Here is a 15695-nt window from a genome sequence, read left to right as displayed (position 1 = left end):
GTGGATCGTATAGTATCAGTGCGTAACCTTATTAAACCAACGAGTTGCTCCCTCTCATACATAGCAGTTGTACAATCATATAATCTAATAATATTAACATAAATATCCTTAAAGAAACATGTAATGTTCTCTATTATGAAAGTAAAATTATTTTATATGGACATTTACATTGTGGACCCATATGTATGTCACATGTTATTTTAGCGAAATCCCTCCCCTAAGGGTTCTAAAACATTTAAGGCAAATATGTATCCAAAAGTATATTAAATTTCCTGAATTCTAATTATATCAAACAATACTTCAATTCCTTATTACTTGATATTAGAAATTTTAAATTTGTACCAAGTATTAGAATTTATGGTAACTTTCTATTAGCATGGTGGAACATGGGATTATAGAGATTGTGTTTTCTTACTTATAATATGCCAATGTATGGCATTTTGAATGAAACCATCTGGAGAGATTTTGACAACTTTTTGGAAAGTTTTTTCCAAAATCACAAAAAGCAAATACTTGAAAATCAAAACATATTAATTAACCTAGTAGACAGATAATATAAGAGGTCAAAGTATATCATTGACTAACTTGTCTACAGGCATTAATAGCATTATCGATATCTGTGAATCCTTTGATAGTTCAGATGATATGTTCCACTGAGACATACAGCTGGATTAATGTGAAGATGACTTCACATTTGAGTGTCTCAGCAAAAAAATCATAACCACTACGTTCACTATAAATAATATAAAAATTAAGAGAAATTTTTAAAAAAGTACATTAAAACAACGTCTTTTAATAACACATTTGATTTGGAGTGAGCACATTATTGCAAGCTACGTTAATCACTTCTAGTTAAACATGGTTTTACTAACCTGTCCATCATGTTCATTAAGAGTATGGTATATGTACAGCCCACTACTCCATCCATAGCTGAGTGTTCTCAAGATAGTACCAATCCTCCATCCTCCACCTACAACATGCTACATCCACCAGCTGACATTAAATGTTATAATATATGAAGTCCCTTACATGAGTAGTGACATCAAACCATCTATTAATTGTTTATACTTAGTTCATTGCCATGGAGACAACGTGATGCTACAAGAGTGTTTTGAGCGTCAGAATAATCCAATCTATAAATCAAAACAAATAATAATAATAATATTTTATTATTATATTATTATTATCTATCATCATCATAACACCAGCAATAATAACCAATATTATAGTTTACAGTGACAGTCAAAGTTGACACTGTCAAGGGAAGGTGGGGTGGCCCCGGTGTCCTGGCAGACCACATTATGGCAGTTCCTCTCCACAGAGTAACTGATAACCGTTGGACAAAATGAGAAGTAGTTTTCCCTTGGCATCGGCTCCGAAGTAGGACAAGCAGTCTACCAATCGAGGAGATGGTCTTAGTAGCAGTGGTGCTCCAACCTCCTAAAGTCTCTGTTAGAGAGGGACAAGGAGATCCCAGCCTCGTAGCATCTTTTGACAGTGGGCCTGTTGCTTCCTGTCTTCTCCAACTCCAATTGTGTAACTTGTGATGTGGAGGCTCAGAGAGTGTTAGCTGCTGCATGGGTGAAACACGGAAACATCGTGTCTGCTGGGGTTGCCATTGTCCAAGAGGGAAGATACAGGTCTGCAGGCCCTGACCTCCTAGATGAGGGTATTAATGAGACGTACTTCTTTCTAGGGCGAGAGGGGCAGCTTGTGTAGAGGAGGAAAACAAACATCCCTAATCATGTCGTGTCGATGGATTTGTCCTTATTACCTCCACACTCAACATGATGATCTCCGTAGACATCACACATACCAATACAAAAGGGGCATTGATATTCTGAGGGAACATAGGTGTTCTAGCCAATATTGTAGGCAATGGCGGAAATCCCAGTCCTTCAACGGAAAAGCAAGGGGCTGGTGAAGGTATCACGTTAAGCCAGTCCCAGTGTGGGACATTGAGTGGTAGAGAGAGTGAGAGCTTTAAAACGTTGATTAGGAGCCTCATGAAGGAGAGAGGTACAGGATGCTTCATCCAAAGGCGCGGAGAGATTCTTTTGAGATAATGGAAACTCTAGCCAGCGCTGAAGGACCAATCTGAGTTGTTTGTGCCTAGTGAAAAATCCGAAAAAAGCAGAGGAATGTAGAGGAGGAGGTGAGCCGGTTTCCATCAAGGATATCTGAAACGTAGCCATTCGGTCGAAAATATCGAGGCTGATGTAAGCTGCTGGTGCAGGGAGAGAGCTCCTGCGAAGTCCAAGCACTTAAAGACTTAAAAAGAGATAGGGAGAGAGGGCCTTAGTGTAGGACCAAGAATTGAGGGGCCCCCTACAATGTCAATCCAAGTGTTGCAGATAAGAGAGTCAAACGAATGACACAGCATTTTTAATAAGAGCGGGGGGGGGGGGGGCAAGTGCGAATCAGAAATGATAATTTAGGGAAATCAAGACAGAACGCAGGAATGACAGAGTGTGGCTGAGTTTTTCAACTTGTTTCTGGACATGCAAAGTCACAGAAAGAAGGTGATCCTATAGGGGAGCCAAGAAAGAACAAAACCGTCATGTGCAACAGGGATGTCAGAGGGAAGGGGGGTTGGTGGTGGATCTATCAGTGGGTGGAATGTATAACAGTGACTGTGGTCTATAAGTTGGGACCCTCTAGAAGGACCTATCTCCTCACCAATATCCAGGCCTTCAACAAAATCATCCCTGACCCGCAGAGGATGCCATCATCCATATACCAGGACATGGCTAAGAGATGGGGGACTTCCATAGCAATCCTCTCTATGATAGGGTTGGAGTGTTAATGCGAAAACCAAGTGGGCCGAGGGGATCTCCTGATGTACCCAACAGCAACTATCCAAAGTACGAGTGCCAAACAGAAGGGAAGAGGGGTTACTATAGCAGAAATGGAACCAGGCAGAGAGGCCAGGCTAGCGAGACTGTACTTCAGACAGCATTATCTCCCGATCTATAGAGTTAAATGCATTAGCAAAATCAAGCAATAATACCAGGTTTGTCCGAATCCTGGATAGAAACATTCTTGGGGAGTTTCTTAAAGCGTTGAAGAACGCCGCATTCTGTCCCCGTTGGGGACACACCCACTATGGACTTTGTAGTGGTGCCAAAATGCAATTAGCTTCTCTGTTTGATGCGCTGCTAAGCACTTAGCAGTGAGACGACGCAGAACCTCCCCTACGCGAGGGTCTAAGGCCACCATCCTCTTGATAGATGCTAGCAGGGAAGCTCCGCCACAGGTGAATCATAATGCATGAAGGAGCAAAGCCCGAGCAAAGAGATATTGACAAGTTTGTGAAGGGCTTTAAGCATGGAAGAAGGCGACGAATGGGAAAGGGCAGAGAAACGGCTCTCTTCAGATGTGCAGCACGTAACCACCAGATGGGCCGGGGCAGAGCCTAGGGGAAAACTCTAATAGAAGTTTGCGCACGAAAGACTCAGGTAGGGTGTATGGGGCAGGGGACAGGATCAGGATTATTATTATTATTATTATTGTTTATTATTGTTATTTTTTATCATACATTTCAGAAGCTTCTATTGTTGGATGAGATTCATCTAAAACTAATAGCATATATAGCACCCTCAATAATATCAATGGAGTCACAATTTACAGGATCTATAAAAATGTAAATATAACTTGCTTAAGTAGTTTTCATAATCTTGACCTTTTCTAAGTTTTTCCCTTGCCTTGATACCATTTATCTCTGTGTTCTGGGGTTGAGTATTCCAACAGGATATGGGTTACGTTCCTTAGCATCCTCACAATCCACTTTAGTGATTAAAAATAAAGTGGGTGGGGCCAATGCAATCTCACCCAGTTGGTGATCATAAAAATATCCAGTTTGTAGAAGACTGATACAAAAGAAATAGAAGAGATTATCCACATTATAAATTTCACTCAAAGCACTACATGTCAATATAACTTCAATACAATGTTATTAGAAAAACTATTAACTAGACCTGTTAGTCAAAGGAAAGCAGTTATTATGACTAATACAAAATCTTACATGTCCTTTTCTAATGATAATCACATGACGGCACTCAGGTGGAAAATTAGGAATGTACACTATCTACAGGTCTTACCAGGAATTCTACAACCACCTTGCTTGTACTGGGACATACAGTAGGGTTACCATGATACTATCAGGAGGTATGGCCTCACTAAAGGAAAGAAAATAGAGTTCAGTGTACCATAATAAGGAAGGTGTGGTATCTGGTAATATACCTGATAGTAAGTTGAATCATTTTCATTGTAGTGATGAGGAGTTTGGTAGCAGTTCTAGAAGATACTAATATTATTATTTAACTATTAGATATACTTACAATAAAAATTCTTCCCTGTGTATTACAAGGTTGAGGAGGATAAGCTACGTGCGTGGTGTCACATTAATAATTATAGGGTCTCGAAATGCCAGATGAAGCATAAGTGATTCCAGACAATCAATGAGCTACAAGAAAAAGGAATAATTTAAAATAGTAATATGAATATTTTGGTAAGTACTTCAATTATCATTTATAATTTTTCTATAAGCTATGATCATTAATATTATTTATTCCTGTACATAATTCACTATTACAAACAGAAGAAACATTATAATACGTATATTATAATACCAGTTCTCATATCCCGTTCTTGGTACTCTGTTCTTAAATCCCATTTCTCATACCCAGTTCTTAAAATCTCATTCTTATATCAGTTTTGGCATACACAATCATCAATCCCATTCTCAAATATCATTCTCATATTCCTGTTTATTAAACCCCAGTTCTCAAATACTATTCTCATACCCAATTATATACCCAATTCTCATACCAGTTTTCATGTGTCAGACTTCTCTCTACTAATTTCTTATTAAGCATCGTCACCAGTTCCTCCAGGACGACCAAATTCTTTTTACAATTTACTGGTTCTATCAAACTCATCAGGAGTCAAACAGAGGGGGCTATAATATAAACTTACAATAATGTTATATATAGAATTGAGATAATAGTAACAAATTAAAAGGTCAATTGAGTGATAATACAATCAATGTACAGGAATGCTAAAATCTGTTCGTGTTTAACTTTGTTCTATCATAACCTTTACCTTTCTGTTCAAGTTTTAATATAACTATATTTATATTATTCTAAATAGTACTCTTTATAATGTAGTGTAAATGTACAATTGATATATTTAATAGTTCAAAGTTAGCTAAAAGTATTGACATAAGGGCACAATAAATTTTGTATTAAAAATACAATAAAGCCATTTAAGTGTTCACAGGAACAAAATAAATGTGATAGACTTAAGTTATTAATGGGGAACTTTTAATGACCATATCAATTTTAAAATATATTTGCATGGATAGATGAGAGTAGCTAATTTTTTGCTTTAGCTTTTGTGTCAAGTTTGGCAACATAAATGACTTTAGACTTTCTCCTGTGTAAAAATTTGAGTCAAAGATATTTCAAGGTCAATAAAATGTTTAACAAGTGTTGAAAATGGCCAAAAACACCACTTCTAAAATTCTGATCGTGTATTTCAAATTTGTTATTAATCTATTTAGTTGTATATCTTCAGCTGTTACTATTTGTATATCCTATGATACATCTAGACACTGTGGTATTATCATTAAAAGCATATTATTATGATAACACTTGATATTACTATTTTAGTAGATAGATAGTAACAAGAAGTGGTCCCAAACCGGAACACTCAACAGGTACTTATCCAGTGTCTGTTGTAATGGCATCACAGGTAATCGCTGAAGTGAGTCTTGGTATTGTACATTTGACTGGTACATATCTCTTTGGCTAGATATCTGGCAGGACAGGCACTGTACTTAACTCCTTCAGAGTTTGTGAAAGTGGCCATATTATAACAGGATTACAAAACGTCCACTACAATACAGGTACACAGAATATATAGAAAGTTAGTGGAAGAACTTGAATGAACACGACTAGCACTTAATTATCAGTCAAAAGATCGTCAATAAAGTTGACATTTAATATAGTTACAGGTTACTTACCAGTTTATTACACTGTTTTAATACTCTAAATACACTCATGCTTCTAGCTATGAAAAACAATGGGTGGAGTACACCTCAGTTATCAGTTAACAAAATTTAGTAGTGGGTTAAGCTATCTCATTGGCTTTAAAAATTTTTTTGTGATTGTTATTTTTGAAAATAACCACACATATATAGACTACAACATGGACAGTCTCAAATAATACTAGCGATTAGATTAGAACTCGTTCAAGCTCGTCTTTTTCTTGATAGCATACGAGTTAGAAGAACCCTAGAGAGAGAGGTAGAGAGAGAGAGAGGAGAGAGAGAGAGAGAACAATAACAAAAGTTGGCTACCACAAATTACATTACTTAGCTGCATTATTAATTCATCAGCCAAACACTCAGCAATTGATTTAATATTACGAAAAAGCTGCTTCACGTGCACCTATAATAATAAATAAAATAATAAAAATATAATAATAATAATAATATATAAATATATATAATACATTACATCATTGTCCTTACCAGTACATAGTAAACCACACAGCCTGATTAACACGTCTCAATGGATACATCAACAGCTTGTCGTCGAATGTACAGCTCGTCCAATTCTAGTTGAGTCTTCTCTTGGGCCACTGTTAGCTACGGCCTCACCTAAGACTTGAAGGAGGATTTACAGATAATAATATAAAAAATCCATTATCTAAAAATTATACATACCTCTCCAGTCAATAAATGAATGATTTCAAAAGAATGTTTAACAAGTTCGAAACAGCTAACATTTTCTTTCCATTATTGCGGACCATGCATCATAGTGAATTTACTAATCGCTCCACAATGGGACACTAATTAGAGAAAACACAAAAGAGAAGGGTTTTAATTAAATGAAACATAATTTTCTATATGTAAATTATAGTTAACCTGAGCTTTTCGAAAATCGGTTATTTGATAACGTCCAGCTGTGTGTGGTAGAAACCACTGCACCTTGTCCTTTTAACACAGATATAATCCTAAATAGAAATAACATGATGAATCACATGATCAGTCCCATGATGAAATCACATACTAACATATAAATGTTCTAGACCATGTATTATAGTATGTCCAAGTTGAGAAGAGCCTCTTATAAAAAAAAGGTGCTTTATGAATGGAATGTAAGGTGAGGAATTTCCTCTCCTATTATATGCAATTAGCACTAAAGTACATTTTAAGGGGTTTATCATTATTTGTTCACGTGGGTAATCATGCGAACAGACCACGTTTTCTCCTCTTGTGTTCATAAAGATGGCTAAGAGAAAGAGACTAAGATCACATACCAAGGAGGTTATTGCGTGTCTATGACTATTAGAAGAACTCAACAGATGTAAATGGATTCAAGATTTCTGAAACAACACCTGTAAGTTGATGAATGTGATCGTGAAGCCATCAGACGGAAAATCTACTACCTCTAATAGGCATTCTCAGTCTTCCTTCGTTAAAACTTTTTACAGAACCTTGGTGGCTTTATAGTTGCCTTAAATTGCATAAGACAATACCCTGGTTATTATTTTAATAATAGTAATTGCTATAATAGAACACTCGTTCATATAATTAGAACTGTATTCACGTGACAGATGACAGACTTTTCAAGGCGAAAATTATAATTTATTAAATCCTTGAAGGTGTGCTATTTGAATGTATGTGAAAGGTATGCCATTGAGTGGAGCTTTCCTAGTTTGCTCCTTTCTTGTAGTGCTAGAGAGCCAAATTTTATATATAAAAATGCACGTTTGCAAAGCTGAATTGATTGGTGCAAGTTCCTTGTCCATAGCACGTAAAACGCGTAAAGTTATTCACATGTCTGGGTGGCTCTTCTTCAACCGGAAATAGTTGTGTACATGGACATCAGATTATGTACATTTTAAATACATTGATTAATAATCACCCTAGATCATTGGGGCAATCATAACGTTCATCATATTCCTTGTATAACAAAGATCTTTGTATGCTTATAATTCATTGAACTCACTTGAAGACTAATGTCGCCCGACTTGGACTTCATCTGGATTCCATCGACCAAATAATTTTACTTTCTACTGCAGGAGGCTCGACGGCAGCCACCGTATCCCAATTTTCTCCTCCACTAATGTATAAACGAGAGAAATCAGTAAAAACACAAAGAAAGTCTTTACTCACTTTCACTTATAAGAACCACGCGTCAGAACCTACTGCGCATGGTATTGAATATTTAACTCTGTAATGTAGAAGAGTCTGAAGAGGGAAGTTACCCAAATAATGGCAATACTCAAAAACCAAGTTATTGGCAAAGTATATAACAACTATTTATTGTGATAGTAATATCCTCATTTATGTTAGAAAACTGGGCCTAGTGAAAAGACAGGAGATCTTCTTGTGTACAACAAAGCGAAGACGAAGTAAGTATATTGCACACTTAGTCCCTAGACCGGGTCTCCTAGATAGACCCAACCCCTTGATTGAAACAAAATAGAGGGAAAGAATCTAAGAAAACTGTCATAGAAAATATTGTACTACAATGATGATGAGGTAACGTAACATTAATATATGAGTGTTGGTATTCTACATCATGTACATGTCACTAGTTATAGTGAGTAATTTCGAGGAGAAAATATTGCTGAATGAACTAAAGTGAGACTGAATGACTTTTCATGCTTACTACCAACCTCTAATTAAAATATAATTGAAAGATAAATATTGGCAAATGAAATGCAATTCAACAAATTCACTAAAGTATTATTCCTCCACCAAAATTACCTGCTATATTGGATATATTCCGAGACAGAGTTTGTAATAGCTATCAAAGAAAGGACAGTTATTATCTCTCATAAGAAACAGTATATACCAATATGAAATATCAAGTTGTGTTCACCAACACAAAATAACCTAATATGATGTAAACGAATATGTGTATTTGATTGGCATACAGTTCTTCATGTGAAAAGAACAGTTACTGATCTATTACAGTTTCCTTAAAACTTTCTCATCCATAATCAGTCCGAGGGGTTTAAATCTGGCTAGTCAAGACTACCCCCTGACCTACTTGCCTAAGTATTGATAGCTTTGAAGACATAAGTGATAATATGCACTTTGTCCATATAAAATCTGAGGCTATAAACCCCCTAAACATCCTACTCTAGTGAATTTTGTGTTGTCCAATCTGAAGTTAGTACATTAATGATCTTGGAGATGTAACCTTTCTTAACATATCACAGGACATTAGCACATTATTGTAAGAACTCTAGTCTTAAGGTGTGAGTAGATATCAGAAGAGAGAGAGAGTCTGACTTTATTATAGAACCCAAGTTAATAGTATCTCATTTATGTATTACATATTATACATATTTTAAATGAAGTGATCTGATTGGTCAAGACATAGATAACATATTCCCCGTTATTCTTGGACATATATATAATGTCTGTTCTCAGATATACAGGTCAGTTGTTGGCTTATGTAATAGTATTAGATTTTGTAGTCAACATGTTGGAAAGACAAAAAAGGATATCAAGAAATAAGTAAGAGAGTTTTGATCAATTAATTATATGGTTTAACAGTGTGTTGAGGTCGCAAACCACCTCAAGGATTCTAGGATGTACTTCATAGCTCCCTGTATAATGTTTCTTATGTTTTAGAGTTCTATAGTTGTTTCTAATGAATTACAAGTTGTGTTAAATATATGGAGTGATGTACTTGTTGTTATTATCAACCCAGGCCACACCCCCACGTATGAACCGCCTGCTAGGTAAAATACTGTTTGGCATGTTGTGTCAAATTAAATATTGTAATAATGGGATGGGCTCACTACTGATTGTACATCATATACTCAAGCATTTTAAGGTTTATTTTTGGGATGGGGTCTAAATGTATACAGTCAATTACCACTGAAAACCACTCCCCTCATGCCGTGACTGGCAATATTTGATACAAACTACGTGACATATATATCTTTTATAGTCGGAGTTCCTGCTGTTTCCTTCTGGGGGGGGGATCCACACTGTATATATTGTCAGTGAATTTCAACAATAGTGTACAAAGCCACAAGAACACCTATGGCTGTCATCCTTCTGATAAAAACTCACGCGGCATCTTCACAAGTCAGCATTTTAGTTCTACTATAAAAATGACCCCAATGTCTATAGTCCTCAGGGGATAATGGGTCCCTTTATCAACAGTGTCCCTTATGTTATTCAATCATTGGTTGCAAGGGTTTGCAGACCGGGGATAAACAGATTGTTATTAAGGGAACCGAGAAAGAATACCAATGTGAAAAATGATTTTCACTTGTTGTGCGTTTGGTAACTTGGAGTGGGTGTTTCCATCTCTATTAATAACTATGATATTGTCTGAAGATGGGCCTGGAAAGTTTGTTTACATTATGAGTAGGGAAAAGAAGGAATCAGAAAACCTTCCTACCTAAATCATGGATTGATATCACGTCATATTTACAAAATACTAGTACATTATGTGACTTTTAAAGTATTAAATACTGTAGACATTTATGAGAGAAAACCCTGCGGTATTGCAAGGAGCATTAGAAGATTTAGGACTCCTTTTTAAAGAATAGAACACTCAGGTATAAAAATACTATATATGTTGTATGTTATATACAGTTTTATTTTAGGATTAGACGATGTCGGAATATACTGCCCCTTCCTTTGTGTCTCGGTATGATCAAAGATGGAAGTCATTTAAGATTACTAAGTCCATTCATCCGCCTAAAGTCAGTATTTCACAAGAATTTATTAATATTAAATTATTTTGTTGTTGTAAAGGTTGTTGTTTAGGCATAACAAACCATCTAACACACACGACCACAACGACCAAAGAAGTCATAACTAATTCATGTACAACTTCTACTGAGAAAAATTATCAGTGGGAAATGAAGCTGCTTATCAAGACTATAGAAACAAGACAACTCCTCTAGTACGAGTACTTTTTAACGAACTATAAACATTAGGGATGTCCCCTGTCAAGGACGATACATTTGACATTATCTCCCTGGGAAAACCTTGCTTAGAAATCAGATCTTCCTAGTAAAAAAATGAAAGGGCGGATATAAAATCATAACATCCTCAAGTCACTACTGTATTAACCTAATCATCACAACTAAGATATGTGTCTGATCATTTAATCAATACCACACCATCCGAGGTAGTGGTTAGGTCACAGTTTACAACCTTAAACACGACTATCATTAGCTACCATCAATAAAGATCCACTCAACTCATCTACTACATCTTCTGTTATCATCCACAACCCAAAACAACTGATGATTCTTCTCTGTGTGATTAAACAAGATGAGTATGTAAATCAACAACTTGGCCCACCATTTGTAATGAAAAACAAACCACATTCAAAACACCAAAAATCATTAGTATATACAGTAGTAATGTAAGAAGCAGTAGAAGTTCTTCTAAAACAAAAAGGTTATTCAAGGACCCCAAAGAGTGCTGAAGGATACGTGTAAAAGGCTCTTCCGTTATTTGCAAAATTTAAAGGTCACTCCCCCTTTGGTGCCTGTGTAAAAGGTCAGACATAAAGTTACAAGACACCTGGACCTAACGAGGGCCAATCTTTTTTTGAATGTTCTAAGAGTAGAACAAATGGTTGTGGTTTTTTCCTGGGATTATGTCTTCGTTGCCAGAATCACCAATGGATGCATGATGGGATTTAAATTAAATAATCTGAACTACGAAAGACTGAGTTATTGATATGATAGATAAGTTTAAACATTGTTGAACACGCCAAGGAAAAAAAATAAAAACTAAATTTTGGAGCAGTTAAAATTGCATTCATATTCATGTTCATAATGATTTATCTGATCATAAGACATCATCTTCGTTATATCCAGCATGTCTTGGTGGATCACGGAGTTCTGGACAGGTCTGGTAATTTAATGGGACTTATGATCACCTCTTGTGTGCTTCCAAAATACAATCCTTTAATAAAAAAGTTCCACACTCTAAACAAATGCATATTAATGAACTTAACTGGATGCTCGATGAAGATATGGCTCTGAAAAGGGAGCAGTCTCATCCCATAAGGGAGGAGGATATCGCCAAAGCACTGGTTGGGCAAGGCCTATTCTCATCTGCCCAAAATAACGTGGACCGCCATAGGACTTTCTAGTGGGTTGAGGATTGCTGGTAATTAATTGGCATCCAATTGTTGGGGGATAGTACTCTGAATACATTTGGAGCTTCAAAACCTTTAGGGAAAGGAAAATAAACATGATCAAAAAATCGGAGCTAAAAGGTGATAATTGGAATGGTGGCAATGACTGATAGGAAAAAAAACTTAACAAGTATTTGCACAACAAGTACCTGATTCTTCACTGGTATCACTTACGCCGCTGACAGGTTGGTCCGTTGATGCTTTGATGCTGAGGAATAGAGAACTGCTTTTGTTATTGTACTAAAGCGACCCTCCTTTTTTCACTGCTTCACACACCGTTATCCTCAAGTCAAGGAGTCTCTAAAAGGGCTAAGGGCATATGGAGTATTATGTTAATTTCATTTTTGTGATCTAATTAGAACAAAATTAGTGACAAAAGCACTGACTTTATGTTTTCTTACCTGGTGTTTTGATATGCAGTAACTGCAATGAAAGCTTGGTCCTGGAAATTGAAATGATTGTTTAGCCGTTTTGTCTTTTGGAGATTCCACATTAATCCGAACAAAGGGATGTAATTTTTGCATGGAAATTGAGAATGACCTTTAATTAATAATAGATAATGATTTGTAAATGTGAAAAACACACACAATATTAGTACTGTTGTAGTGAGTTATGAGGTTACCTGATCAGTGACTCCATTTGGTTTGAGTTGTTATTTAATTTAACAAATTTGAATGATAGTTGTTTCTCCATCCATTAGGTCCTGTATTTGGTTGATTCAGGATGAAACATTTTTTATAATTGAATTTGTTGTCTACTGTTCCCCACTTGGTAGCCAATCTGTTTGGCATGAATTTGTACCGACGGACATCGACTGGTAATAATGTCAAGGCAGATGGGAGTAATAAGGAGTTCTGGAGTACAGACATCAACAGATATAAATAATAGCTGGAAAACATTCTCCTATAGGAAGATTCGTGCATAGACCAAGGGCAATCAAATACAGGCAAAAAAAAGTTACCTTCCATTTTTGGTGATAATCCTTTTCATTTCTCGCTAGCAAAGAAACTTTTCCATAGATCTAAGTTCTGTAGCTTGCATTTTCCACGTAAGATATTGACTGGCTCGACATGAGATGTTTGCTGGAGTACAGCGAATGTTCGGGCTCTTCTGCTTTCTTCCTTGTCTTTGCTTGTCGTCTTCGCCCTCAATGTATTTGACAAACTGCTCTAATTCCTGCATGTTCTCTGCGTTTCCCCTCCTTCCATGTCTATGTCTAATGTCTGGCAGAGTAACGTTGTTCCACACGTCGTCTATGTAAAAGCTTCGCTAACTAAAATCTGGGAGCAGGTCCTCGATCTCCTTTTCTAAAGATTGCATGAGCTTTTGATCATTTAGAGGCCGGTATGTATATATCCTTATCTTCAATTAAAGATCTCTCCAGGAGGCTCGGCACATTCCAACATCAGAAGGTTGATTTAGGCTCAAAGCTTGCTGTAAGCCGCCGAGAATGTCATAGGGTTGAGCGTAATTGGTTGAGGCTTAGGGAAAACGGATCTTTAGAATTCATCTAAACTGCAAAAAGGGACTTGTTTGCATGCTAATTAACTGCACAGCGTAAATATTGTTTATAGTGTTAAAAAATGAACTTTCTAAGGCTTTTAGGACACCAGTATAAAAATGTGCTAACTGATGCTGTGTTTAGGAAAATGAGTTCAACTCCCTTCTCTTTTCACAACTGATTATATGTTAGTACTCCACCTAGATTGCGCCTCATTGCCCTGTCCTTATAGAGCACATGCAATAACAAACGTGTAAAATTTACGGATTAACTTTACACCTCCGATCGTGCTGTCGGGGCCATGTCGCAATTCTGCATACCCCATTAGAACATAAAAGGTGTTTCAAACTGCTCCAAGGTTTCTAATCCAATCATGAAGTATCAAGATTCTCCAGAGGACATACCCCAACAATACAAGGATATTGGGAAGAGAAAAGAAGAAAACCCTCTTTCAGTCTGTTGCATAGAAAATGTCAGTGTGAGCACAAAGAATCTTACAGACAGCAGATATCACAGATCATCTGAATATTAATAACACCCAATGGAAGACGAAACTGTTGACTTGGAGGAGTATTCCTCGTCGCCCTTGACAGCCACACCTGATAGTGGTATTGTGCTTACACTTGACAATAGAGATTTGTGGACAAAATTTTCAGAAGTTGGTCAGAAATGATTATTACCAATCTGGACGGTGAGTAATAGGTTAATGTCATCAACTAAAAATTTATTTTTTATCAATAGACGCATGTTTCCATCATTCGTTGTGAGTACAAATGTCTACAACCGCATCAAAAATACACTATGACATTCCGATGTAACTCAGCTGACAGCAAACGCTACAAGTTCGTTAATTTCTAAGGGGAAGTTTGCGGAAAGGCGGATAGTCACATTAGTGATCTACTCTCATACATTTCATCCTGACTCACCTGCTCATGGCAAACATTGGCTGCACAATAAAATCCAATTAAAGAAAGTGAAAGTTGACCAACAATAAGTCTCGCAAGGACAAGTATTATTATTATACCTTGTAAAGATCTTAAGTATTAATTATTGTTTTTCCTTTATAGATTGCTTTAAATTCCCAATGCACAAATATATTCCAACTGTTTATTGGTCAGCAAATTTATTTTCAAAAAAGAAGACAGATATTTACACGTACAACCATTTCCAGAAGCAGCCTTCTTTGCTGTAACAGCCATATCAAAATGACCAGGTCTATAAACTGGCACATTACTATATCCATCCCCCTCTTTTGTAGTGACACAATAAAAATAGATCATAACCCATTCGCTAAGGCCTTCCGAGATTCTCCTTCAGATCATGATGTCCAACTTGGGTAAATCTTAGCAGTAAGACAGAACTAATAAAATACTTTTGCTATCATTTACAGTAAATTAATTACCATACAACTGGTTCTCAGGACAACCTTCATCTCTCAGTCCAAGATGGCCACCAACCATCTCCCCTTCTAACTCCTACTCCATATCCACAAAGCATCACCACTTTTGAGTCCAAAATGGCCACCAATGTCTCCATTAATTAGCCCATATCATGGAGATTTTACGCAAGGTAAGAGAAATGCCACTTAATCGATAATTGTCTTTCTCTCTAGTAACATTCAGTCAAATGTCTGCAGCTCTTTGCCATTACCAGGTCCATCTCCTCTCCCACAGTTTGGATCAGTATTTGGTTCATGGGATGTAACAATGGCTTCAAATATGTATCGGCCAACTCTTCAGTTACCATTGTTACCACACTTCCTACATCAACCAGTCATGATCCAAATAATAATACAAATAAATAAATTATCAAACATTTGTTTTGGCGACTTAATTTGATTAGATTAACAATATCAAAAATTATTAATAATACCTTTTTTTGGTTTTATTTAAAACATCTAATAGTTCATCTTCTACAACTCTGTGTTCATAGCAAATTTCTCCATTAATGTGTATCACTGGTATATCATATCTATATAACTTGTGCCATGTTGA

General features: G+C 36.4%; 1 pseudogene; it reads right to left on the bottom strand.

Annotated features, from left to right (window-relative positions):
* The window catches only part of LOC121391898, a 36356-nt pseudogene extending 20909 nt beyond the window's left edge, over positions 1-15447 (bottom strand).
* Positions 15448-15695: the final 248 nt, after the last annotated feature.

Source organism: Gigantopelta aegis, unplaced genomic scaffold (assembly GCF_016097555.1).
Source record: "Gigantopelta aegis isolate Gae_Host unplaced genomic scaffold, Gae_host_genome ctg3073_pilon_pilon:::debris, whole genome shotgun sequence".
NCBI classification, from domain to species: Eukaryota; Metazoa; Mollusca; class Gastropoda; order Neomphalida; family Peltospiridae; genus Gigantopelta; species Gigantopelta aegis.
This window is presented reverse-complemented; position numbering and strand designations above follow the sequence as displayed.